Raw genomic sequence first — 27,750 nt, 5'->3', positions numbered from 1 at the left:
GAACAATCACCAGGATATAGTATCAAGTGAGAAAAAGCAAGGCGCAGTAAAAGCTAACCTTTTTTTTGAGGAGGAAATAGAAAACACACATATTTTAAATGATTCCTTCTAGGCAAAAAACCTGGGTAACTGAGGGATAACAGAGGAAGGGAGACCTATTTTTCACTTTATAGCCTTTTAGACTTTTTTTTAAATATTTGTTTTGATGTCTTCACACACATACAGTCCATCCAAAGAATACAATCGATGGCTCACCATATCACCACATAGTTGTGTATTCATTACCATGATCATTTTTAAAACATTTGCATCACTCCAGAAAAAGAAAGAAAAAGAAAAAACCTCATAAATTCTATACCCCTTACCCTTCCCTCTCATTGACCACTAGTATTTCAATCTACCCAATTTTTTTAACCCTTACCCTTCCTATTATTTAAGTATTCTTTTGTTCTTATATTTTTACTCATCTGTCCATACCCTGGATAAAGGGAGCATCAGACACAAGATTTTCACAATCACATGGTCACACAGTAAAAGCTATGATACAATAGTCTTCAAGAATCATGGCTACTGGAATACAATTCAACAATTTCAGGTACTTCCCTCTAGCCACTCTAGGTTTCAGTGGTCTGAAACCTTTCAACCACTGAAACTTTTATTTTGTCTCATTCCTCTCTTCCCCCTTTTGGTTAAGAAGGCTTTCTCAATCCCATGATGCTGAGTCCGAGCTCATTGTCTGGAGTCCTGTCCAATTCTGCCAGGGAGATTTATACCCCTGGGAGTCATGTTCCATGCAGGCAGTAAGGGCAGTGGGTTCATCTGCCGAGTTGGCTTAGAGAGAGAGAGAAAGAGGCCACATCTGAGCAATAAAAGAGGTTCTCTGGGGAGTGACTCATAGGTCTAATTTTAAGTAGGCTTACCCTATCCTTTGCAGGGTTAAGTTTCATATGAACAAACCCCAAGATTGGGGTGAGCCGAATTGGGGTGAGCCTCTTTTGTTGTTGCTCAGATGAGGCCTCTCTCCCAGCCAACACGACAAGGAAACTCACTGCCCTCCCCATCTCTATGTGGGAGATGACTCCCAGGGGTGTGGACCTTCCTGGCAATTTGGGACAGAAACCCTAGAATGAGCTGGGACTTAGCACCAAAATCTTCTCAACCAAAAGGGGGAAGAGAGAAATGAGACAAAATAAAGTGTCAATGGCTGAGAGATTGCAAACAGAGTCGAGAGGTTATCCATGGAGGTTATTCTTATGCATTAAATAGATATCACCTTTTTAGTTAAGGCATAACAGAGAGGCTGGAGGGAATTGCCTGAAAATGTAGAGCTGTGTTCCAGTAGCCTTGTTTCTTGAAGATGATTGTATAATGATATAGCTTTTGCAATGTGGCTGTGTGATTGTAAAAAACTTGTGTCTGATGCCTCTTTTGTCTACCTTATGGACAGATGAGTAAAACATATGGATTAAAAATAAATAAATAATAGGGGGAACAAATGTTAAAATAAAATTAGTAGATTGAAATGCTAGTGATCAATGAAAGGGAGGGGTAAGAGGGATGGTATGTATGAATTTTTTTCTGTTTTCTTTTATTTTTCCTTTTCTGAGTTGATGCAAACGTGCTAAGAAATAATCATGATGATGAATATTACTATGTGATAAAAAATAATGTTCATATTGTATGTTGATTGGTTTTATTAATAAAATTTTTTTTAGAAAAAGACCTGTATTTTTCTCCATTTTTTGGCTCTGCCTTTGTTGTACTGGTTTCATTCTCAAGCTCCATATGTCAACACCTGCAGCTCTAGGCAATCATCCTCAAGGGAAAAATAAGAGAACCTCTCTTCCTTAACATGTCAAACAAAAATCTTTAGCCCAGCAATAGCCAGGTGATGTCATGTTCTCATCTCACTGGAGCCAGGGGCACAGAATACACTAAATAGTTTGCCCATATCATATGCTCCACTCTTAGAGAGAGAGGTAATGCCTACCTGCAGCACAGATTGAGAATAAAGGAAAGGGGTTCCCCAGAGGAAATCAGGGATTCTCTCATTGAACTGGGGTAAATGAATGGTGGGTGGCAAAAAAAAAACAAAACAAATGCCCAGTATAATCACCAAATTTCCTTTTGTACTTTAAATAATCTGAAATATACATCCCTCTTTTTTCTCCTCCCTTCTACCAATCCAATTTCATACTGATACCAAGTTACTCTTCTTAATCTTTCCTTCCAACACTGCTTTCATAATGCCCCTCCTCTCACAAAGCTACAAAGTTTCACTTTCAGCCATTACAATTAAGTCCCCATGGCCTCTGCCTCAAGATCTTCTCCAGTTTGCCCCACTGTGACCTGTCCCACCTTGTTTTAGTTTGCAAACTGCAGGAATACAATATACCAGAACTGGAACAGCTTTTATAAGTGGGAATTTAATAAGTTACAAGTTAAAAGTGCTAAGCCTATAAAAATGTCCAAATTAAGGCATCCGGAAAACAATACCTTAATTCAAGTAAGGTTGATGGGTCTTTAACACCTCTGTCAGCTGGGAAGTTATCTGCTCATCCCTTGCTCTTGGACTCCATTGATTTCAGCCTCTGGTCCTGTGTGAGCACCTCACTTTGTTTCTCCAGGGCTGGCTTTCATCTCTTGACTTCCCTTGACTCTCTCTAGGTTCTGGCTTACTTAAAAACTCATGGCAACGTCTGCTGGGCCCCAAGCATCTCCAAACATGTGTCTCTGTACTCCAAGTGTTGGCATCTACATCAGCTCTGAAGTTTCTGCCAGCTCTGTTGTTTCTGACTCACTCCCAAATATTCCCTCTTTCAAAGGATCCCAGTAAACTAAACAAGATCCACCTGGAATAGGTGGAATCACATCTCCATCTAATCAAAAGGCCACACTCACAAGTAGGTGTATCATATCTCCGTGGAGATCAATCCAATCAATAGTTTCCAACCTACAGTGCTGAATCAGGATTAAAAGAAATGGCTACCCTCACAAGATTGGGTCAGGGTTAAAACATGGCTTTTCTGGCATACATAATACTTGCAAACCAGCACACATCTCTTTCTTTGGATTCCCCAATTATCTCTCCCACCTGACTTTTCACTGTCCTGACCATCCCCAGTTCTACCACATCTTTGCTCATGTTTTATTGCCACATGGATTGCTTTCTCCAGTTTAAGTTCCATCTAGTCACTGTTTCCCCAACACCCACAGCCTTAGGTATCTTCTCACATCTTGAATTTCTAAAACTTGACATTCTTATCACATAAACTAGCCCTGTTTAATAACATACTTATATCTTTAGTTCTTTTCTCTAGTTTCTGTTTCTCTTCAATTAACTTACCTCCCCAAGAAGACTTCAAAGCACCTCAAGATGAGGATATTTTCTCTTGCAATCTCACTGAAGAGTGATAGAGTCAGCCAGAGAATTCAATAAACTGTCTCTTAACTGATCAACAGCAGTAACAAATTTTATTTCAGTTCTTTTAATGCCTACACTTGAGGTTGGGGAGAGCTGGGAAAACTACCCTGTGGGTTATTTAAAAGAACCTGTAAGATCTATGAGTGTATGGTCCCACTGATGTGAACCGACATTTGAGAATAAACTTGGAATATGTCATTGGTAACAGAGACCAACAGGACTTAGAAACAGGGTAAGATAATGGGTAATTGGAGCTGAAGGGATACAGACTGTGCAACAGGACTAGATACAAAAACTCAAAAATGGACAGCACAATAATACCTAATTGTAAAGTAATCATGTTAAAACACTGAATGAAGCTGCATCTGAGCTATAGGGTTTTTTTTGTTTGTCTGTTTGTTTGTTTGTTTATTTGTGTCTTTTTTTTACTATTATTATTATTTTTATTTTTTTCTCTATATTAACATTCTATATCTTTTTCTGTTGTTTTGCTAGTTCTTTTCCTAAATCGATGCAAATGTACTAAGAAATGATGATCATGCATCTATGTGATAATGTTAAGAATTACTGATTGCATATGTAGAATGGAATGATTTCTAAATGTTGTGTTAATTTCTTTTTTTTCTTTAATTAATAAAAAAAAATAAGGACTTCCAAAGGCATACATGAAATGATGAAACTGTTTTGCTAATGGAAGGGGGTAAATATGTATTTTTATTAAGAAAAATATGCCATCAAATAAAAGACTTGCAACTTACAAAATAAAAAAAAAAAAAGATCTATGAGATGCTCTGGGAAACCTTCTTAAGTGAGCCATGAAGGATTTGGGGAACTGGGATTCCAAAGTTGCAGGAAAGAGGTAGAACCAAAGTATTTTTTCTAATTATTATAATTTTCTCAATTGAACCTAAAGGCTGTTATCCCCTGGGAAAATAAAAATTGCAAACATATCACAATTTTAATGTCTGAAAAAGATTCAGCATATAAATAAGCATTCCGAGACTTGAAAAGATTGGGTTGCTTATGACGGGATGTGCACTGAGCATAAGATGGATCTTCTGTATCAAAGTCTTTTTACTAAATCCAAAGAGTCTGGTAATTATGTAACAGTGAAAACTTTCTATTAAGATGTCCCTGAACAACAACAACAAAAAAAAACCAGCCCTAACAGACTTGGACTCAAGACCATTAATGAAAACACACGTTGACTGCACACTTCTTCTAGACTATTTTGCTTTCTCCAAAAACTGTTATTGCCTATTAACATTTCTATAACGCATAGTCAGTGTTCTTAATGAGGGCCCTAACAGGTGCCATAGAAATACTTAGAACAGTACTTCTGCCACTCCTGGTGCTGCTTGTGTGTTCGTGCATTGTGGACCTGGTACCTCTTTTGTGAGGCGGCAGCTGAGGAGGCTACAGCTCTTACCATGGCTGATGAAAAGCCCAAGGAAGGAGTCAAGAATGAGAACAACAGTCATATCAATTTGAAGGTGGCAGGGCAGGATGGATCTGTGGTACAGTTTATGATTAAGAGGCATACACCACTTAGTAAACAAATGAAAGCCTATTATGAATGACAGCGTTTGTCAATGAGGCAGATTAGATTCCGATTTGTCTGGCAGCTAATCAGTGAAACAGACATAACTAGGTACAATTAATGTGTTCCAGCAGCAGACAGGAGGTGTCTATTTAAAAGGGAGCCTGCGTGGGGACAGTCAAATCAATAGGCCAAGCCCTCAGTCTTGGGGTTTGTTCATATGAAACTTATCCCGGCAAAGGACAGACTAAGCCTAGTTAGAATTAGGCCTAAGAGTCACTCCCATGGTTTGGTTGCTCAGATGTGGCCTATCTCTCTCTCAGCCAACATAGCAAGCAAACTCACTGCCCTCCCCCACCTCTGCGTGGGACATGATTCCCAAGGGTGCAAACCTCCCTGACAATGTGGGACATAAATCTTAGAATGAGCTGGGACTCAGCATCAAGGAATTGAAAAAACCTTCCCGACCAAAAAGGGGAAGAGAGAAATGAGACAAAATAAAGTGTCAGTGGCTGAGAAATTTCAAACAGAGTCAAGAGGTTATGTTGGAGGTTATTCTTACGCATTAAACAGATATCTCCTTTTTAGTTTAAGGTGTATTAGAGAGGTTAGAGGGAAGTGCCTGAAACAGCTACTGAGCTGTGTTCCAGTAGCCATGTTTCTTGAAGATGATTGTATAATGATACAGCTTTCGCAATGTGACTGTGTGATTGTGAAAACCTTGTGTCTGATGCTCCTTTTAGCTACGATATTGACAGATGAGTAAAAAATAAGGGTTAAAAATAAATAAATAGGGCCACGGTGGCTCAGCAGGTAAGAGTACTTGCCTGCCATGTCCGAGGACCCGGGTTCATTTTCCGGTGCCTGCCCATGTCAAAAAAAAAAATTACATAAACTGAGCAATAATAAAATATAATTTAAAAATCAATAAATAAATAGAGACTTCCAGGAAGATGGCCAAACAGAGTAGCTGAAGATTATCCTGCTCCATGGAAAAGTTAGAGAAGGGACAGGAGAGCAACCGAGGTGGCGATTCAGGAGTGCGGCTGACCTGGGAGAGCCTTCTGCACCACATAGGGTGGCCCTGGTTGCAGAGGCCGAGTAACTAAGAGGTAGAAAGGTGGGGCCAGGCATGGAACCGGCAGGAGTGCACGGACCGGAGCCAGGGACTAGGAAGTAAGCCAGGTCATGTTCCTTGGGCCTGCCACCCTTACCAGCACAGCCCTGTGACTGGCGACTCACCCCACACCCCACGTACCTGAACCCCGTCACCTGTTCCTGTTCCCCATGCTCCAGGGCCCCCCACTCCACCAGCCCCCAGTTCAGATACGTGCCCCACAGCCCCACCCCAAGTGCAGCCCAACCCATCTCTCCTGCAGCCCTCCCAAGCACTACCTCCCCCTCCCTGTTCCCTGCAGGCAGTTGCCAGTGCATAATGGTTGTGAGCATTAACTTCCATACCTACCCTACCCCTGACCCCCTGCCCATAGTGTCACACAGTTTCACTCTACCCACCCACCCCCAAGCTCAGAGCATCAGTTTATAGCACGCCTAGGCCCACAGATGCGCACAGTCCCCCAGTCATGTCATTCAGCTCTGGGAACCACACTTGACAGCAATCCTAGAACCATGCATGCACATGGCCCTCAGCCACACTTCTCAGCTCTGAAAAAGTGCTAACCTGAGCAGCTGGGTCACATTTGCCCCCAATCCACAAAGGCATAATGCCGACCTGCTGCCATAGCTCTACACGTGTGCACAAAGGGCCCCATGCCTTATACCAGTGCACACCAGAGTTACGATCCCCAGACTGGTGCACCTGCACAGCTACATCCTCCCAGGCCACTGGGTGCCCACATTCACAAGCATCAGTGTAACATCCCCAGCCTGTGCCTATACCTGCCCTGAAACAAATCACTGTACTGTCTGCCCCACCCTGTACCCTGCTCCCTGCTTTATAACCATCCTGCAAACACAAGGTCTTAGACTACTAAAAGAAATCAACTCCCAAAGTAAATCAATCAAGATCTTTACATGCAATGAAGACAGCAGAAGATCACTAAGCATATCATAATGCAGACAGATATCACCCTGCCTAATGACCACATTAAAACATCATAGTAGATACAGACATTGGAACAACTAATGAAAGATATTCATACAACTCTACTTAAGAAAATAAGTGAGATAGCAAATGACATAAAGGAAATCAAGAAGACAGTAGAAGAGCATAAAGAGGAATTTGAAAGAATAAATAGAAATAAAGCAGATATTATGGAGATTAAAGACTCTGTTGACCAAAAAAAAAAAACCATACTAGAGGCACACACGCCAGACTTGAAGAGACAGAAAAAACTGATATAGAGGACAGGATAACTGACTTCAAAGACTCAAAACAGCAAATGGAAAAAACTGAATTGGATCTCAGGGAAATGAAAGACAAAACAAAGCACTCAAATATAAGAATCATTGGCTGAGGTGCCAAGATGGTGGCTTAGCAAGGTGCATGATTTAGTTCATCCTCCAGAACAGCTACTAAGTAACCAGAAACAATACAGAACAGCTCCTGGGACCACGTCAGTGACCGTACACACAGCGTACCCCAGTCTGGAACAGCTGGACAGGCTGCGAGCCCCCCAGAACCGTGAGTTCCCCAAGCCGTGGTGGCCAGCGCCTGTCCCACACAGCCTGCTTCCCAGAGGAGAAAGAAAAGATACTTGATCAGTAGCAGAGGCTGAGCACAACCAAACGCCAATTGTGGAATTAATTAACAAATTCTGCCAACTAAAAATAGGCCCCCAACACAGGTGAACCTGGTCAAAGTGGAGGTTGCTCATTTTTGCCCCAGCACCAAGGTGGTAGGGCAGACAGAAAAAGAAAAAAAAACAGAAACAGAGGTTTTTATGGCTGTGTTTCTACGAAGACTTGACTGTCTTTGGATACAGCAGCAGGACTTCTCAGGCTGCAACTGACCCAGGCATAGGCATAAACAAGCTCGTGTGAGGGCTTGTCTGGAGTCTGTGCCTTCCCAGGGGAGGGGTGAAGCCCAACTCAGGTGGAATCTCTCCCTTAAGGAATTCAGACACCAGGGCTTGGTAATTTGAAGCCATTAAAACCAGCCTACAACCTCTCCTCTGTCTCCACCACAGGGAGAGTCTGCCAAAGTTAAAGTTACCACATCCTCTTATACTGCTGGGGCCTGCAGACAGAAAAGCGCCACATACTGGACAGGATAAGAAAAACAGAGTCCAGAGACTTCACAGGAAAGTCTTTCAACTTGCTAGGTATCACCCTCAGAGAAAACTGATGCAGGTGACTCTTTCCTCCAGATAGGAGGCCAGTGTGGTCTGAGAAAATCTGACCGGGGTCTATAATACCTAAGTAGACACTCCTAAGGGGGAGGTGGCGGGGGGGGGGGGGGGGAGGCACCATACAAGCAGGTCAAGAAACAAGAAAACAAGAACTGAAAAATTCTCCTCTGTTACACAAAACCTAACCTAGAGGTCCAGAAAAAGCTGAACTGAATGTCAAAGAACAGACAGACAACAAATTCATCCAGCAAGAAAACCCTAGGTAAAAGAAGTGAAAACAATCTCTAGAATGAACTAATTAAGGTAATTAAATGCCTACACACCAGCAAAAAATGACAAATCACACTAGGAAAATTGAAGATATGGCCCAGTCAAAGGAACAAACCAACAATTCAAATGACATACAGGAGCTGAAACAATTAATTCAGAATGTACGAAAAGACATGGAAAACCTCAACAAAAATCAAATCCGTGATTTGAAGGAGGATAAAAAGAAGGCAAGAAATGAACAAAAATAAGAAATCGAAAGTCTGAAAAACAAATCTCAGAACTTATGGGAATGAAAGGCACAGTAGAAGAAATGAAAAAAACAATAGAAACCTACAATAGTAGATTTTGAGAGGCAGAATTTAGGATGAGTGAACTGGAGGACAGAACATCTGAAATCCGACAAGCAAAAGAAAATATAGGGAAAAAAATGGAAAAACATCAGGAGGGATTCAGGGAATTGAAAGACAGTATGAAGCGCATGAACATACATGTTGTGGGTGTCCCAGAAGGAGAAGAGGAGGGAAGAGGAGGAGAAAAACTAATGGAGGAAACTATCACTGAAAATTTCCCAACTCTTATGAAAGACTTAAAATTACAGATCCAAGAAGTGCAGCATATGCAAAGAGAATAGGTCAAAATACATATACTCCAAGACACCTACTAATCAGAATGTCAGAGGTCAAAGAGAAAGAGAAAATTTTGAAAGCAGCAAGAGAAAAACAATCCATCACATACAAGGGAAGCCCAATAAGACTATGCATAGATTTCTCAGCAGAAACCATGGAGGCAAGAAGACAGTGGGATGATATATTTAAATTACTAAAAGAGAAAAACTGCCAACCAAGAATTCTATATCCAGCAAAATTGTCCTTCAAGAATGAGGAGAAACTAAAACATTTTCAGACAGAAAATCACTGAGAGAATTTGTGACCAAGAGACCAGCTCCGCAAGAAATACTAAAGGGAGTGCTAGAGACAGATATGAAAAGACAGAGGAGTGGTGTGGAGAAGAGTGTAGAAATGAAGACTATGAGTAAAGGTAAAAAAAGAAGGAAAATTAGATATGACATATAAAATCCAAAGGGCAAAGTGGTAGAAGAAAGTACTACCTGTACAGTAATAACACTAAATGTTAATGGATTAAACTCCCCAATCAAAAGACATAGACCAGCAGAATGGTTAATAAACAGGACCCATCTATATGATGTCTACAGGAAACACATCTTAGACCCAAGGATAAACATAGGTTGAAAGTGAAAGATTTGGAAAACTTATTTCATGCAAATAACAATCAGAAAAGAGCAGGAGTAGCTATACTAATATCCAACAAATTAGACTCCAAATGTAAAACAGTTAAAAGAGATAAAGAAGGACACTATGTATTAATAAAAGGAACAATTCAGCAAGAAGACATAACAATCATAAATATTTATGCACCGAGCCAGAATGCTCCAAAATATATGCGGAAAACACTGACAAGGGAAATAGACACATCTACCACAATAGTTGGAGACTTCAATTCACCGCTCTCATCAATGGACAGAACATCTAGACAGAGGATCAATAAAGAAACAGAGAATTTGAATAATATAATAAATGAGCTAGACTTAACAGACATTTATAGAACATTACACCCCACAACAGCAGGATACACCTTTTCTCAAGAGCTCATGGATCATTCTCAAGGATAGACCATATGCTGGGTCACAAAGCAAGTGTCAATAAATTTAAGAAGATTGAAATCATACAAAACACTTTCTCAGATCATAAAGGAATGAAGTTGGAAATCAATAATAGGCAGAATGCCAGAAAATTCACAAATATGTGGAGGCTCAACAACACACTCTTTTTTTTTTTTTTTTTTTTTTAAAGGAAAGACAGAGAGAAGGAAGGAAGGATAGAAGGAAGGAAGGAAGGAAGAAAGGGAAACATCTTTTAAACATTTTCTTGTTTTATTGTATTCTGTTTCTCCGTTTTTGTTACATGGGCTGGGGCCGGGAATCGAACCGAGGTCCTCCGGCATAGCAGGCAAGCACTTTGCCCGCTGAGCCACCGCGGCCCGCCCAACAACACACTCTTAAACAACCAGTGAGTCAAGGAACAAATTACAAGAGAAATCAGTAAATATCCCGAGGCAAATGAAAATGAAAACACAACAATCAAAACTTATGGGATGCAGCAAAGGCAGTGCTAAGAGGGAAATTTATTGCCCTAAATGCCTATATCAAAAAAAAAAGAAAGGGTAAAAATCAAGGAATTAACTGTCCATTAGGAAGAAGTAGAGAAAAAACAGCAAACTAACCCCAAAGCAAGCAAAAGGAAAGAAATAACAAAGATTAGAGCAGAAATAAATGAAATTCAGAACATGAAAACAATTGAGAAAATCAACAAAACCAGAAGCTGGTTTTATGAGAAAATTAATAAGATTGATGGACCCTTAGCAAGATTGACAAAAAGAAGAAGGGAGAGGATGCAAATAAATAAGATCAGAAACACAAGAGGAGAAATAACCAATGAACCCACAGAAATAAAGGAATAATGACAGGATATTATGAACAACTTTATGCTAATAAATACAACAGTGTAGAAGAAATGGACAACTTTCTAGAAAGGCATGAACAGCCAACTTTGACTTGAGAAGAAATAAATGACCTCAACAAACTAATCACAAGTAAAGAAATTGAATCAGTCAATAAGAAGCTCCCTCAAAAGAAAAGTCCAGGACCAGATGGCTTCACATGTGAATTCTACCAAACATTCCAGAAAGAATTAGTACCAATCCTGCTCATACTCTTCAAAAAAATTGAAGAGGAGGGAAAGCTACCTAACTCATTCTACAAAGCCAACATCACCCTCATACAAACACCAGACAAAGATATTAGAAAAAAAGAAAACTACAGACCAATTTCTCTAATGAATATAGAAGCAAAAATCTTCAACAAAATTCTAGCAAATTGAATCCAGCAACACATTAAAAGAATTACATCTCATGACCAAGTAGGATTCATCCCAGGTATGTAAGGATGGTTCAACATAGGAAAATCAATTAATGTAATACACCATATCAACAAATCAAAGCAGAAAAACCACATGATCATCTCAATTGATGCAGAAAAGGCATTTGACAAAATTCAACATCCATTCCTGTTGAAAACACTTCAAAGGATAGGAACAGAAGGGAACTTTCCCAAAATGATAAATGGAATATACGAAAAACCCACAGCTAACATCATCCTCAATGGGGAAAAACAGAAAATTTACCCCTGCAATCAGGAACAAGACAAGGATGTCCACTATCACTACTGTTATTCAACATTGTGTTGGAAGTCTAGCCAGAGCAATTAGACAAGAAAAAGAAATACAAGACATCAAAATTGGAAAGGAAGAAGTAAAACTCTCACTATTTGCAAATGATATGATACTATATGTCGAAAACCCCGAAAAATCCACAGCAAAACTACTAGAGCTAATAAATGAGTACAGCAAAGTGGAAGGTTACAAGATCAACACTCAAAAATCTGTAGTGTTTCTATACACTAGTAAGGAACAATCTGAGGGGGGAATCAAGAAACAAATTCCATTTACAATTGCAACCAAAAGAATAAAATATTTAGGAATAATTTTAACTAAAGAGTCAAAAGACCTATACAAAGAAAATACAAGAAATTGTTCAAAGAAATCACAAAAGACCGAAATAGATGGAAAGGCATACCGTGTTCATGGGTTGGAAGACTAAATATAATTAAGATGTCAATTCTACCTAAATTGATTTACAGATTCAATGCAACACCAATTAAAATCCCAACAACTTACTTTTCAGAAATAGAAAAACCAATAACCAAATTTATCTGGAAGGGCAGGGTGCCCCGAATAGCTAAAAGTATCCTGAGAAAAAAATATGAAGTCGGAGGTCTCATACTACCTAACTTTAAGGCACATGTGAAGCTACAGTGATCAAAACAGCACAGTACTGGCAGAAAGATAGATATATTATCCGATGGAATTGAATAGAGTGTTCAGATATAGACCCTCTCATCTATGGACAATTGATCTTTGATAAGGCAGCCAAGCCATCTCACCTGGGACAGAACAGTCTCTTCAATAAATGGTGCCTAGAGAACTGAATATCCATATGCAAAAGAATGAAAGAGGACCCATATCTCACACCCTACACAAAAGTTAACTCAAAATGAATCAAAGACCTAAACATTAGATCTAAGACCATAAAATGGTTAAAAGAAAATGTAGAGAAACATTTTATAAATCTTATACTCGGAGGTTGTTTTCTAGACCTTACACCCAAAGCAAGAGCATTGAAGAACAAAATAAATAAATGGGAACTCCTCAAAATTAAACGCTTTTATGCATCAATGAACTTCATCAAGAAAGTAAAAAGACAGCTTACCCAATGGGAGACAATATTTGGAAACGACATATCAAATAAAGTTCTAATATCCAGAATTTATAAAGAGATTGTTCAACTCAACAACAAAAAGACAGCCAATCCAATTGCAAAATGAGAAAAAGACTTGAACAGACACTTCTCAGAAGAGGAAATACGAATGGCCAAAAGGCACATGAAGAGATGCTTAACTTCCCTGGCTATTAGAGAAATGCAAATGAAAACCACAATGAGATATCATCTCACACCCACCAGAATGGCCATTATCAATAAAACAGAAAATGGCAAGTGCTGGAGAGGATGTGGAGAAAGAGGCACACTTATCCACTGTTGGTGGGAATGTCAAATGGTACAACCACTGTGGAAAGCAGTTTGGCGGTTCCTCAAAAAGCTAAATATAGAATTGCCATATGACCTGGAAATGCCTCTGCTAGGTATCTACTCAGAGGACATGAGGGCAAGGACACAAATGGACATTTGCACACCAAATGTTTATAGCAGCATTATTTACAATTGCGAAGAGATAGAAACAGCCAAAATGTCCATCAACAGAGGAGTGGCTAAACAAACCGTGATATATACATACAATGGAATATTATGCAGCTGTAAGACAGAATAAAGTTATGAAGTATATAACAACGTGGATGGACCTTAAGGACATTAAGCTGAGTGAGATTAGCCAGAAACAAAAGGACAAATACTGTATGGTCTCAGTGATATGAACTGACATTAGTGACTAAACTTGGGATTTTTCTTTGGTAACAGAGACCATCAGGAGATAGAAATAGGGTAAGATATTGGGTAATTGGAGCTGAAGGGATACAGACTGTGCAACAGGACTGAATGTAAAAACTCAGAAACAGACAGCACAATACTACCTGACTGTAATACAATTATGTTAAAACACTGAATGAAGCTGAATGTGAGAATGATAGAGGGAGGAGGGCTGGGAGCACAAATGAAATCAGAAAGAAAGATAGACAATAAATACTGGGATAGTATAATCTAGGAATGCCTACAGTGTATAATGATAGCGGCTAAATGTACAAATTTTAAAAACATTTTTTCATGACGAAGAACAAAGGAACGTCATTACTTCAGGGTGCTGAAAATAGATGGTAATTAATATTTTAAAATTTCAACTTATGTGTGAGACTAAAGCAAAAACTGTTTATTTGGTACAAAATTTATATTTTGACTAGTGCATTTCCTAATACAACTTATGTAGACAGTTTTACTGAACACCATAAGTACATGGAACCTTGACTAGGACATGAGATTTTGCTGGTTTGTCCAGAGTGATGCCCCGATAAATCCCAGAGTGATTTGAACAGTGAATAAAAAAGTATTTGCAAAGTCCCCTTTGGGGGATGGTGAGAATGGGGGAAAATTTAACTTCCCCAAGTTGAATTCTTGATATTCTCACAAGCAGTGGGGACAATCAAAGCTATAGGCTGAGCCCTCAGTCTTGGGATTTGTTCATATGAAACTTAACCCCACAAAGGATAGGTCAAGCCTACTTAAAATTAGGCCTAAGAGTCGCCCCAAGAGAACCTCTTTTGTTACTCAGATGTGGCCTCCCTCTCTAGCCAATACAACAAGCAAACTCACCACCCTGCCCCTGTCTATGTGGGACATGACTCCCAGGGGGTGGACCTTCCTGGCAATGTGGGACAGAAAACCTAGAATGAGCTGAGACTCAGCATCAAGGGATTGAGAAAACCTTCTTGACCAAAAGGGGGAAGAGTGAAATGAGACAAAGTGTCAATGGCTGAGAGATTCCAGAGTCGAGAGGTTATCCTGGAGGTTATTCTGACGCATTAAATAGATATCACCTTGTTATTCAAGATGTAATGGAGAGGCTGGAGGGAACTGCCTGAAAATGTAGAGCATATTAATCAGTCTGTCAAATGTTGGAGAGAAGCAGAAAATCCTGAAAGCAGCAAGTGAACAATCTACCACATACAAGGGGAACCAAATAAGACTGAATTCAGACTACTCAAGTACCACCCTGAAGGTGAGAAGGCAATGGTGTGATAGATCCTGAAAGAGAAAGACTTTCAGCCAAGAATTCCATACCCAGCCAAATCGTCGTTTAAAATTGAGGGAGAGATTAATGTTTTCACAGACAAAGAAGTCCTGAAAGAATTTGTCAACAAGAGACCAGCGCTACAAGAAACTCTAAAAGGAGTTCTGCCGACTGAGAAAAAAAAAAAAAAGACAGGAGAGGGATGTCTGGAGGAGGGCACAGAATTGAAGATACCACTAAGGGTAATTTAAAGAATACAAGGAGAAAGAGGGAAAAGAATATATAGATCTGACAAATAAAATAAAAATGATAAGATGGTGGAATTAAAAAATGCCTTTTCAGTAATAACTTTGAATGTTAATGGACTGAATTTACTAATTAAAAGATACAGATTGGTAGAACGGATTAAGAAGCATAATCCAGCTATATGCTGCTTACAAGAGACTCATCTTAGACAGAAGGATACAAATAGATTGAAAGTGAAGAGATGGAAAAAGATTTTCCATGCAAGTTGTAACCAAACAAAACAGGAGTAGCTATACTAATATCGGACAAAATAGACTTTAAATGTAAAGACATCAAAAGAGACAAAGAAAAACACTGTATACTAATTAAAGGGTCAATTCACCAAGAAGATATAACAATCATAAAAATTTTTGCTCCTAATCAAGGAGCTCCAAAGTACATGAGACAGACACTGGCAAAACTTAAGGGAGCAATGAATGTTTCAACAATAATAGTAGGAGACTTCAATAGAGCACTCTCTTCTATAGATAAAACAACCAGACATAAGATCAACAAGGAAATAGAAAAATAAAATAAATTGATAAATGAATTAGACATAACAGACATATATAGGTCATTGCACCCCCAAAAACAATGATACATATTGTTCCCTAGTGGTCATGAAACATTCTCCAGGATAGATCATATGCTGGGGCACAAAACAGGTCTCTATAAATTTAAAAACATTAAAATTATTCAAAGCACTTTCTCTGATTCACAATGGGATGAAGGTGGATCTCAATTACCACAAAAGAATGAGAACATTCGCAATTATATGGAGATTAAATAGCACACTTTTTAAAAAAATTTTTTATTAATTAAAAAAAAATTACAGGAAGAAACAAACATTCCCAATATGTGATCATTACATTGTACATGCATAATCAGTAATTTTCAATATCATCACATAGCTGCAGATTCATCATCCTGATCATTTCTTAGAACATTTGCATCAATTCAGAAAAAGAAACAAAAAGACAACAGAAAAATAAAATGAAAACAGAAAAAAAAACATACACACCATACCCCTTACTCCTCCCTTTTATTGATCACTAGCATTTCAAAGTAAATTTATTTTAACATTTGTTCCCCCTATAATCTATCCCTATTCCACATGTTCTGCTCATCTGTTGACAGGGTAGATAAAAGGAGCATAAGACACAAGGTTTTCACAATCGCACAGTCACACTGTGAAAGCTACACCATTATATAATCATCATCAAGAAACATGGCTACTGGAACACAGCTCCACATTTTCAGGCAGTTCCCTCCAGCCTCTCCATTTCCTCTTAGATAACAAGGTGATATCTACTTAATGCATACGAATAACCTCCAGGATAACCTCTCAACTCTGTTTGGAATCTCTCAGCCATTGACACTTTGTCTCATTTCACTCTTCCCCCTTTTGGTCAAGAGGATTATCTCAATCCCTTGATGCTGGGTCTCAGCTCATTCTAGGGTTGTTCTCAATCCCTTGATGCTGAGTCGAGTTCATATTTGGATTTCTGTCCCTCGTTGCCAGGAAGTTTCACACCACTGGGAGTCATGCCCCACGTAGACAGGGGGAGGGTGGTGAGTTTGCTTGTTGTGTTGGCTAGAGAGGGAGGCCACATCTGAGTAACAAAAGAGGTTCTCTTGGGGTGACTCTTAGGCTTAATTTTAAGTACGCTTGGCCTATTCTTTGTGGGGTTAAGTTTCATATGAACAAACCCCAAGACTGGGGGCTCAGCCTATAGCTTTGGTTGTCCACACTGCTTGTGAGAATATCAAGAATTCAACTTGGGGAGGTTGAATTTTCCCCTGTTCTCACCATTCCCCAAAGGGGAATACTTTTCTGCTCACTGATCAAATCTCTCTGGGATTCATTGGAGCATCACTCTGGACAAACCAACAAAATCTCATGTCTTACCCAAGGTTCCATGTACTTATGTTGTTCAACCAAGCTATCTACATAAGTTGTATTAGGAAATGCACTAGTCAAAATATAAATTTTGTACGAAACAAACATTTTTTGCTTTAGTCTCACACATAAGTTGAAATTTTAAAATATTAATTACCATCTATTTTCAGCACCCTGAAGTAATGACATTCCTTTGTTCTTCCTCACATAAAAACATTTTTAAAATTTGTACATTTAGTCACTGTCATTATACACCATAGGCAATCCTAGATTATACCATCTCAATCTTTGTCGTCTATCTTTCTTTCTATTTTCATTTGTGCTCCCAGCCCTCCTCCCTCTATCATTCTCACATTCAGCTTCATTCAGTGTTTCAAAATAATTGTATTACAGTTAGGTAGCATTGTGCTGTCCATTTCTGAGTTTATACATTCAGTCCTGTTGCACAACCTGTATCCCTTCAGCTCCAATTACCCAATATCTTACCCTATTTCTATCTCCTGATGGTCTCTGTTACCAACGAAATTCTCCAAGTTTAAAATAGCACTTAAACAACAGTGGGTCATTGAAAAAAATTGCTAGAGAAATCAGTAGCTATCTGGAGATGAATGAAAATGAGAATACAACATATCAGAACTTATGGGATGCAGCAAAGGTTCTGCTGAGAGGGGAATTTATTGCCCTGAATGCGTACATTAAAAAACAAGAAACAGCAAAAACTGAGGACTTAACAGCACACCTGGAAGAAGGAACAGCAAACTAACCCCAAAGCAATTAAGAGAAGAGAAATAACAAAGATTAAAGCAGAGTTAAATGAATGGGAGAACAAAAGAACAATAGAAAGAATCAATAAAACCAAAAGTTGGTTCTTTGAGAAAATCAATAAAACTGATAGGCCACTAGCAAGACTGACAAAGAAAAAAGAGAGAGGATGCAAATAAACAGAATCAGAAATGAGAAGGGGCACATTACCACAGACCCTGAAGAAATAAAAGAAATCATAAGAGGATACTATGAAGAACTATACTCTGACAAACTAGACAACTTAAATGAAATGGACAAATTCCTGGAGATACACAAACAAGCTACACTGACTGAGGAAGAAATAGAAGATCTCAACAAACCAATCACAAGTAAAGAGATTCAATCAATCATCAAAAATCTTCCTATAAAGAGAAGCCCAGGGCCAGAGGGCTTCACTGGGGAATTTTATCAAACATTCCAGTAAGAACTAACACCAATCATACTCAAACTTTTCAAAAAAATTGAGGAAAAAAGAATTCTACCTAACCCATTTTATGAAGCTAATATCATTTTAATACCAAAACCAAGCAAAGATGCTATAAGAAAGGAAAACTATAGGTCAATCTCCCTAATTAATTAGATACCAAAATTCTCAATAAAATATTAGTAAATCGAACCCAACAACATATTAAAAGAATTATACACCATGATCAAGTGGGGTTTATGCCAGGAATGCAAGGATGGTTCAACACAAGAAAATCAATTAATGTAATACAGCACATTAACAAAGCAAAAGGGAAAATCACATGATCATCTCATTTGATGCTGAAAAACCATTTGACAAAATTCAGCATCATTTTCTGATGAAAACACTCCAAATGATCGGAATCAAGGGTAACTACCTCAATGTGATAATGGGAATATATGAAAAACTGATAGACAGCATTATCAATGGAGAGAGACTGAAAGCTTTCCCCCAATCAGGTACAAGATAAGGATGCCCATTGTCACCACTATTATTTAGCATTGTTCTAGAAGTTCTAGTTAGAGCAATTAGGCAGGACAAAGAAATAAAATGGATCAAAATTGGAAAGGAAGAAGTAAAACTCTCATTATTTGCAGATGATATGATACTATACTTGGAAGATCCTAAGAGGTCTATTATAAAGTTACTTGAGCTAATAAACAAAGTCAGCAAGGTGGTGGGATATAAAATTAATGTGCAAAAATCAGTAACATTTCTATATATAAGCAATGACCTAGCTGAGGAGTCAGTTAAGGAAAAACTTCCATTCAAAATAGGAACTAAAAGAATCAAGTACTGGGCGGGCCACAGTGGCTCAGCAGGTAAGAGTGCTTGCCTGCCATGCCCAAGGACCTGGGTTCGATTCCCGGTGCCTGCCCATGTAAAAAAAAAAAAAAGAATCAAGTACTTAGGAATGAACTTGACTAGGAATGCAAAGGACTTGTACACAGAAAACTACATAACATTGCTCAAAGAAATCAAAGCAGACCTAAATAAGTGGAAATACATTCCATGCTCATGGATAGGAAGGCTAAATAGTTAAGATGTCAATTCTCCCCAAATTGATCTACAGATTCAACACCGTACCAATCAAAATTCCAACAATCTACTTTGAAGATTTGGAAAAGCTAATTACCAAATTCATCTTGAAGGGAGAGACCCTGAATAGCTAAAATCATCCTTTAAAAAGAAGAACAAAGTGGGAAGATTAACACTCCCTGACTTTAAAACCTATTATAAAGCCATAGCAGTCAAAACAGCATGGTACTGGCACAAAGATAGAAGCAGTGACCAATAGAATCGAATCAAGAGTGCAGAAGTAGACCACCAAACCTATGGTCAACTGATTTTTGACAAAGCCCTCAAATTCTCTGAACTGGGACAAAAGACTATTTTGTCCCAGTTGGGCATGGAAGAACTGGATATCAATAGCCAAAAGAATGAAAGAGGACCCCCATCTTACACCTTACACAAAAAATTAACTCAAAGTGGATCAAACACCTAAATATAAGAACTAGCACCATAAAGCTTCTAGAAGAAAATGGAGGGAAACATCTTCAAGACTAGTAATAGGAGGTCACTTCTTAAAGTTTACACCCAAAGGACAAGCAACAAAGGAAAAAATAGATGAGTGAGGATTCCTCAAAATCAAATGCTTCTGCACCTCAAAAGACTTTGTCAAAAAGGTGAAGAGGCAGTCAACTCAACAGGAGAAAATATTTGGACATCACCTATCAAATAAAGATTTGATTTCCTGTATATACAAAGAAATCATACAACTCAACAACAAAAGAACAAACAACTCAATTATAAAATGGGCTAAAGATATGAATAGGGTTTTTTCTGAAGAGCAAATACATATGGCACATGAAGAGATGCTCATTTTCATTAGCTATAATGGTAATGCAGATCAAGACTACAATGAGATACCACCTCATACCTATAAGAATGGCTGCTATTAAACAAACAGGAAACTATAAATGCTGGAGAGGATGTGGAGAAACTGGGATACTTATGCACTGCTGGTGAGAATGTATAATGTTCCAGCCACTATGGAAGACTGTTTGGTGGTTCCTTAGGAAACTAAATATCAAGTTGCCCTATGACCCAGCAATAGCACTACTTCGTACATACTCCGAAGAACTGAAAGCAATGACACAAACAGACACTTGCACACTGATGTTCACAGCAGCATTATTCACAATCACCAAAAGATGGAAACAAACCAAATGTCCATCAACAGGCGAGTGGATCAGCAAAATGTGGTATATACATGTGATGGAATATTATGCAGCAGTAAGACAAAATGATGTCCTGATGCACATGACAAGATGGATGAGCCTTGAAGACACAATGCTGAGTGAAATTAGCCAGACACAAAAGGATAGATACTGTATGATTCCACTTTTATGACCAGCATAAAGGTATAATCAGAGGTCTATAATACAGAATATAGGGGACTTAGAGATACATAGAAGCTAGAGATAGGTGAACCATTGGCCAATGAAGTTGAACTCCAAAGTAAGGGAATAGATAGGAGTTGGGTGGTTGTCTAGTGGGTCTATGTGGTAGTTAGATTCAGTTGTCAACTTGACCAGGTGAACACACCTAGTTCTGTTGCTGTGGACATGAGCCAATGGTAGGTGAATCTCATCTGTTGCTGATTACATCTGCAGTCGGCTAGGAAGTGTGCCTGCTACAATGAATGATGTTTGAGTTAACTGGCTGATGCTTAAATGAGAGAGCACAACGTAGCACAGCCCAAGCAGCTCAGCATACCTCATCTCAGCACTCGCAGCTCAGCCCAGGCCTTTGGAAATGCAGAAAGAAATCACCCTGGGGAAAGTTGTTGGAACCCAGAGGCCTGGAGAGAGGGCCAGCAGAGACCATCCTGTGCTTTCCCACATAAGAAAGAACCTCAGTTGAAAGTTAGCTGCCTTTCCTCTGAAGCACTAACAAAATAAATCCCCTTTTATTAAAAGCCAATCCATTTTTGGTGTGTTGCATTCTGGGAGCTAGCAAACTAGAACAGTCTATAAGTAATATTACCATATTGAAGATGAACAAGATTGAAAGGGGTTTTATAGACCTATGTGTCCCACTCATTAACATTAGAAATATGGATTAGTTCTCACAAGAATATTTCAAAGATATGACTTCTTGTACAATGAGTGTACAAAGGTGTTCAAAAGGAAACCATCAGCAACTACCACAGCAACAGCAGAGGTAAATAATGGGGGGATGGGCAAGAGTTAAGAGGGTTTAGATTTCCTATTTAGTGAGGGTGTGTTTATTGGTTTTCTTTCTCTGGAAAAAATGAAATAATCTAAAATTGAGAACACTGATGGGCTGTGGACTTTGGGCCCTGTACATGATGCCCGATGAATGCAGGTGGCTGTAGGATGCACTGACAGAGAAGTAGATTGGCAAAGGATAGTGTATACTAATGAACGAACGTCATGCTCCTAAAAAAAAGGAACAAAGTAGTGAGGCATACAACGATGTGAATGAACACGTGGGACATTTGGTGAGACAAAATAATCAGGAACAAAAAAACAAGAATGGTATGGTCACCTTTAGAAAATGCTTAAAAGAAAACAGAGGCCTAGATTGTAAGCTTTCAGAGTAGGCACATTAAGTCCAGAGTGGTGATTATTATTTCTGGATTTTGAGAGGCTGTTTTATATATATAACCTGATATTTAGAGATAACAAAGTTGAACAGACTGGAGTTAAAGTAACTCAAAACATAAGGGTAAGGAAGACAGTGTCTATATTCTAGAACCACACATACTCTTTGAGACCAATGGAGGAAAGGTTTATTTGGTCAGGAACTGAAATTTTCTGTAGTGCATAATCTAATTCAATCTATCTGTATAGCTCATTTGAACAACTGAAACACAGGGAGCACAGAATAAGAAACAGGTCTTTTAATCCTGTATAGATTATTGTAATGCCTGGATTCATCCTAGAGTATATTAAGCAGATAATCGAAAGGTATTGGCAAATTCCCCTGAGGAATGGGAGAAAGACTATGGAACTATTCAACCTTACCATCATGGAATCCCGATACTGTGTCAGACTTGAGGGACACCCAAATCCACAGGCCATGCCCTCAATCATGAGGCTTACTCTTGTGAAGCTTATGTAGGTAGTGGAGAAGCTTAGATTACCTAGAGGCATGCCTTAGAGTTACTTTTGAAGGAGCTCTTTTGTCGCTCAGATGTGGCCTCATTCTCTCTAAACCCAACTCTGCAAGTGAAATCATTACCCTCTTTGGTCGCTCAGATGTGGCCTCATTCTCTCTAAACCCAACTCTGCAAGTGAAATCATTACCATCCTCACTACGTGGGACATGACATCCAGGGGCGAAAGCCTCCGTGGAGATATGGGAGATGACTCCCAGGGATGAATCCAGACCTGGCACCATGGGATCAACAATTCCATTCTGACCAAAAGTGGGGAATGAAGTGTAATTAATAAAGTATCAGTGGCAGAGAGAGTTCAAATAGAGTCGAGAGGCTACTCTGGAGGTTGCTCTTATGGAAGCTTGAGTTAGACCTTGCTACCTATCATAACCTGCCAAACTCCAACCAGGACCATTCCAGCCAATCCTAAAGAACACCTAGAGCAATATATAAGATTCCACAAGGGTTCTATGCACTAAAGTAAGTTTTCAGAAACCTACAACTTCCAGATGGGTCCCTGGTACAGCCTCTCCAGAACATCAGATAGTTCCATCTCCCTACCTTATAGTAGTGATGGACTCTTTCCATATGAAAAATTTAGAATTGCCATAGCCCAAACAAACCCCTAAAGAGAAGTATGGAAAGATCAAAGGTAATGGTGGAGTTATACAGAGAAGATAGGATTTAACAAATGAATATGAATGCTGAATCATTAAATTGATATCTCTTTTAGTCTCCAGTATTTTAGATAAGCTAGAAGTAAAAACTTAAATTGTGGAATTGTAACCCATGCCAGACTATGAAATATGTTCTACAACTAATTGTGGTGCTGTGTTTTGAAATTTATAGCTTTTTTTTTTGATATATGTTATTTCTCACAAAAAAGAAGGAAAAAAAGTCAATTGTGATGATAAAAAATATTTAAGACCTCTAGACTCCTAATTCTGGAGCAGGAAGAAGGAAAAATATGAGAGGATTGTATGGTAGCCCATGACAAACTCTGGGATCTGTCCTGTAACTACTTGTTGAAGAGTGCTTTGAAATCTATTACTTTTTTCTTTACTTTCTATATATGTTATACTATGCAATAAAAAAGATACAAGTCATAAATAAATAAATAAATGCTTGGTGTTTAAAACTAAATAATAGGGGACACAAATGTTAAAATAAATTGAGTAGATTGAAATACTAGTGAACCATGAAATGGACTGTTAAGGAGTATAGAAAAAAAATAAGGGGAACAAAGGTTAAAATCTATTGAGTCGATGGGAAACTGGTGGTCAAGAGTGAGAGGTAAAGAGTATGGTATGGATGAGTTTTTTTTTTTTCTGGAGTGATGCAAAAGTTCTTAAAAATGATCATGGTGATGAATATACTACTATGTGATGATATTGTGAGCTATTGATTGTACACCATGCATGGAATGTTTGTATGTTAAGAATGTTCATGTCTGGGACAGGCCACGGTGGTTCAGCAGGCAGGAATGCTTGCCTGCAATGCTGTCTGCCCATGTAAAAAAAAAAATGTTCATGACTGTATGCTATTTTGGTTTGATAATAAAAAATTTAAAAAAAAAAAAGAGGGATAACCAAATCAACAGACCAAGCCCTCAATCTTGGGGTTTGTTCATATGAAACATATCCCCACAAAAGATTGGCTAAGCCTACTTAAAATTAGGCCTAAGAGTCACCCCCAGAGAACCTCTTTTGTTCCTCAGAAGTGACCTATCTGTCTAAGCCAACACGGCCAGCAAACTCACTGCCCTCCCCTCTCTCTACATGGGACATGACTCCAGAGGTGAAAATCTCCCTGGCAAGGTGAGACAGAAATCCTAGAATGAGCTGGGACTCAGCATCAAGGGACTGAAAAAACCTGCTCGACCAAAAGGGGGAAGAGAGAAATAAAGCGTCAGTGGCTGAGAGATTTCAGAGTCGAGAGGTTATCCTGGAGGTTATTCTTACGCATTATATAGATATTCCCTTTTTAGATTAAGGTGTTATTATGCTAGAGGGAAGGGCCTGAAACTGTACAGCTATGTTCCAGTAGCCATTTTTCTTGAGGATGATTGTATGATATAGCTTTCCAAATGTGACTGTGTGATCATGAAAACTTTGTGTCTGATGCTCCTTTTGTCTACAGTATGGACAGATGAGTAAAACAAATGGATTTAAAATAAATAAACAGGGGAAACAAATGTTAAATATATATATATATTGGATAGATGGAAATACTAGTGATCAATGAGAGGGAGGGGTAAGGCGTATGGTACGTTCGAGATTTTTTTTTTTCCATTTTATTTCTCTGGAGTGATGCAACCATTCTAAAAAATGATCATGGTGATGAATATACAACTAAGTGATGATACTGTGAGCCACTGAACGTTCGTATGTTAAGAATGCAGGTGCTTATAAGTTGTTTTATCAATAAAAATTAAAAAAGAAAATGACACTAAGCCCCAAGGCAGAAAAAGAAAAACTCACTCAGATTGTTTTGAGAAACATCTTCAAGATGATACTGTTGGAATATCTGATATATATGAAGACATTAATTTGAACTGAGTGATACTACATGGCCCAGCTGAAGAAAACACTTAAAAGTCTAAGAAATGGCATTATGAATTGCTTTATCCCTAATTATATTCATATTATGATGATGGGATAAGAGAAATCTATGATTATGGCAAGTATTTAGTGTATGAATATATACAGGTAAAATAGACATCATCCATGGGAGAAATCAGCAGCACAATAATAGTAAAATGGAAGTAAATGACAAGAAGAAAATGAAATAGAAATGGTTACTTTTAGAGAGTAGGAAGAGGTTTGGGATAGGCAAGGGATTGCCATTTTTCATTAACAGCTTTGTCAAACTTTTTGATTCTTCAAACTATATTCAGGTGTAATAATTTTAAAATGGACAAAACAGAGTCCAGGAAAGCCCAGGCATGTATAAAATTTGACACAGGTACATTATCAGATACATGGGGAGCTGAAATAAATCAAACTGAAGAAGTTGGCTATGTATATGGAAAAGAAAAAAAAAAGTGCGTTTCTCAGCTCTACACAAAAAACAACTCCACGTGATTAACCTCTTAGATGAAAAAGACAACCTTTAAAACTTTCTGTCAAGCACTGCGCTACCTTTCCTTCACTGCGGGTTCCTCCAGGGCGCGCGGCCGGGTCCGAGCCTCCCCCAGAAACTCTCCCTTCGCCCCAGAAGTCCGAGAGCGAGCGTGGGGCCCGGACGCCTGGCGCGGGGGCGGGCGCCGGGGTCCCTCCGTCATGGGCCCGCGCCGCCGGAGCCGCAAGCCGGAAACCCCCCGGAGGCGCCGGGAGAGCGCGATCCCCGGCACCCCGCGGCGGGCCGCCCCCTCAGGCACTTCCTCCCGGCCCCGTGGTGTGCGGAGACATCGGATTCTGAAGGAGATCCAGAAGCTTCAGAAGAGCACAGATCTGTTGATAAGGAAGCGTCCCTTCAGCCTTCTGGTAAGAGAAATATGTGCTATATTCTCTCGCGGTGTGGACTTGAACTGGCAAGGCCAGGCTCTGTTGGCCCTACAAGAGGCAGCAGAAACTTTTCTAGTTCATCTCTTTGAGGACACCTATCTCCTCTCTTTACATGCTGGCCGTGTCACCCTTTTCCCGAAGGATGTGCAACTGCCAGAAGGATCCGAGGAACTGAAGCTGGACTTGGCTGAGCTCCTGCAGCCAGCGTCTCTTGTAAGCCTTTCCTGCTCACCCAGAGAGCAAGTGTTTGTTTTGGAGGAAAAATACCTAGCTTCTCATCACTGGAGATAGAGTTTCTCAGAAGGAATTTTCCTTCTCCATCCTTAGTCCCTGGTTGTTTTGCCTTCCCTCTGTTCTTTAGCAAAGGCTGGACCTATTTTTAAATTTATGCGTGGGTCATGATGGCTAAGGCCTTTTGTCCAATGTTAAATAAAGATATTTTTCTGCTAAGTAATGACCAGACGAACTGAATCTCTGACAGAGTTAAGCTTTCCATTTTATAAGGACCAAATGATCTCATTTTAAGAGAACTTTTTCTTAACCTTGTGAAAATGCCTTGTTAGTAAATATGTTAGTAAAATTTCAAAGACCCTCCCTGCAGCGATGAGCAGATAGATCCATGGAGCTGAGTGCTGCCTAGAGTTCCTATCTCCAGGCAGTATGTGTGTTCTGCTATGTTGCTTTGCCCTTTTTTTTTTTAAAAGAAGACTGAAGATTGCATGGCTTTCCACTGTAACAGAAGTAATATATGAAACAATCAACACAATTCCAAAGACACCTGAGTTATCTTTAGATAAGAGACTCCAAGGTTGACTTCAGTTACAAATTATTTGTATGACTGTTATAATTATTTTGAAGGCATCAAATTTGCTTGTTAATGGAGAAAAGGACATTTTCTTGTTGTTATAGAGTTTTTTGTACTGCTTAGAATTTTTACCATGTGTATATTTCATTTTATTTAAATCGTAGGGGAAAAAATTAAGAGACAACCACTGAGTTGCATGGAAGGGTCCAGCATGTCTAGTATGTATATCTCCATCCACCAGATTAATCTCATCTTTATGGACATCAAGTTTTTGAGTGGACTGTACCTGTCAACAAATTTATAACTTTTCAAAAACTTAATTGGGGTTGAAATACAAAATATTTGAGGTTTAATATTCTAGTTCCTTCCACTGAATGGCTATCAATGTTATTCAGAAATTCTAACCTGTAGAATTTAACATTTTGTTCTTACTTTTAAATCAAGATGCATAATAATTTATACTTTGGAATTTTTTATAACTGGAGAGATAATAGAAATAATTTTTAATTAAAAAACTTAAAATGGATTCTTAGAGTATACACAGATTATACTTTTTTAGTATGTGCTAACATTAAGTTCTATATTTGTATATTACCTTTTCAAATTTAACAAAAAAATTGAGGAATGTTTGTGCCTCCAATGGAGTGAATATGAACAGAAAAAAACTTTGCCTTATTGCATCTGGAAGCAGTTTAAAAGATTTGAGAAATGAGAAATGCCACCCAAAGATTTTAGATTTTGTCTGTGCTAAAAGTGATTAGTGATGGATACTACTACTTATAATGTGTCAGTTAGCTGAATTCATACATGAGTACTGTTTTTG

The 27,750-nt window shown here is 38.8% G+C and overlaps 2 pseudogenes; both read left to right on the top strand.

Moving 5' to 3' along the window:
• Positions 1–4,854: 4,854 nt before the first annotated feature.
• LOC143662417 (small ubiquitin-related modifier 2 pseudogene) lies at positions 4,855–5,188 on the top strand (annotated as a pseudogene).
• A 20,709-nt stretch (positions 5,189–25,897) lies between these two features.
• On the top strand, positions 25,898–26,313 carry LOC143662603 (histone H3-like centromeric protein A pseudogene; annotated as a pseudogene).
• The last annotated feature ends 1,437 nt before the right edge of the window (positions 26,314–27,750 follow it).

Source organism: Tamandua tetradactyla, chromosome 18, assembly GCF_023851605.1.
Source record: "Tamandua tetradactyla isolate mTamTet1 chromosome 18, mTamTet1.pri, whole genome shotgun sequence".
NCBI classification, from domain to species: domain Eukaryota; kingdom Metazoa; phylum Chordata; class Mammalia; order Pilosa; family Myrmecophagidae; genus Tamandua; species Tamandua tetradactyla.
This window is presented reverse-complemented; position numbering and strand designations above follow the sequence as displayed.